The following is a 1,938-nucleotide window of genomic DNA, read 5'->3' on the forward strand; positions in this document are numbered from 1 at the left end:
TAGTATGGGTTGCCTAACTTTAAGTGTTCATTTGCCCATTAAGTGTGTATTGTTAATAATTTAAGTTGTCACTCTGATCTAATTTGGTACCATTGCGGACAAGAGAAATGACAGGAGACTAGGGGAAGTGGAAAAATGGCTCTTCTTGGTTAATTAACAGTGAATTAAAAATCACTTTTGATCGGGAGTTTGAAGTGGTACATACAAGGTGGCAGTTAGCGAAAGAAAATCCAATTAATGCATAGAATTTCCTTCACTTCAAGAAGTTAAATATTCTAAGTATACCACAACGATTTAATTGACGGTGTTTTCGCAAACTCGGGAGGTGAAGTGAGATTTCTAGCACGGAATCAAGTAGCTATCTGGTAAATAATAATTTTTCATATTATAAACATTAGAGTATTTTATCTATATCCTATTATTCAGATTCATTATTTCATATTTTAATATAGTATTTTGTCCAAGGCCATTATATTTTTACTCTATGTGAAGCAAGGTCACGCTACATCCGATTGGATGGGTTTTTTTTATCTACTATAATTATCTTTTTGCTCCGGTTTCTTATGCTGAAAGAAACTTTCCTCACTTCTTCTTTGATTTCTTTTTATCAATGTTGAGATTAGAAGTAACGGGGAATTGTTTTCAGCCACCTACCATGGAATTATAAATTTCCCTCAGAACATCCGAGGGAGAGTACCACTTCAACTCTAATAAGAATCAGGGTCATTTGGGACAAGCCACAGGGAGTATTATCTACTCCACCCTCATTTTTTCTCCAGCCTGCACCTAGAGGTAGGGCAGGACAGTCATCATCGGAACTGAGCCAATTAGCACCAGCTCCGTGCTAATTTCGGACCTCAAGGAGGACTTCGCTGGGACAACGAAACCATTCGGGAGTATCCTGTCCGCAGCGCCAGAATGTAACAGTCGTTACTTTTATTACAATTTGTATTTAAATAATAAACAATTTATATGAAAATAATTTCAGAGATGTAGTATGGGTTGCCTAACTTTAAGTGTTCATTTGCCCATTAAGTGTGTATTGTTAATAATTTAAGTTGTCACTCTGATCTAATTTGGTACCATTGCGGACAAGAGAAATGACAGGAGACTAGGGGAAGTGGAAAAATGGCTCTTCTTGGTTAATTAACAGTGAATTAAAAATCACTTTTGATCGGGAGTTTGAAGTGGTACATACAAGGTGGCAGTTAGCGAAAGAAAATCCAATTAATGCATAGAATTTCCTTCACTTCAAGAAGTTAAATATTCTAAGTATACCACAACGATTTAATTGACGGTGTTTTCGCAAACTCGGGAGGTGAAGTGAGATTTCTAGCACGGAATCAAGTAGCTATCTGGTAAATAATAATTTTTCATATTATAAACATTAGAGTATTTTATCTATATCCTATTATTCAGATTCATTATTTCATATTTTAATATAGTATTTTGTCCAAGGCCATTATATTTTTACTCTATGTGAAGCAAGGTCACGCTACATCCGATTGGATGGGTTTTTTTTATCTACTATAATTATCTTTTTGCTCCGGTTTCTTATGCTGAAAGAAACTTTCCTCACTTCTTCTTTGATTTCTTTTTATCAATGTTGAGATTAGAAGTAACGGGGAATTGTTTTCAGCCACCTACCATGGAATTATAAATTTCCCTCAGAACATCCGAGGGAGAGTACCACTTCAACTCTAATAAGAATCAGGGTCATTTGGGACAAGCCACAGGGAGTATTATCTACTCCACCCTCATTTTTTCTCCAGCCTGCACCTAGAGGTAGGGCAGGACAGTCATCATCGGAACTGAGCCAATTAGCACCAGCTCCGTGCTAATTTCGGACCTCAAGGAGGACTTCGCTGGGACACCGAAACCATTCGGGAGTATCCTTCCAGACAGCTGTAGGAGGACAGTTGGTTTTTGATTCAGAAC

Source organism: Diabrotica undecimpunctata, unplaced genomic scaffold (genome assembly GCF_040954645.1).
Source record: "Diabrotica undecimpunctata isolate CICGRU unplaced genomic scaffold, icDiaUnde3 ctg00000507.1, whole genome shotgun sequence".
NCBI lineage: Eukaryota > Metazoa > Arthropoda > Insecta > Coleoptera > Chrysomelidae > Diabrotica > Diabrotica undecimpunctata.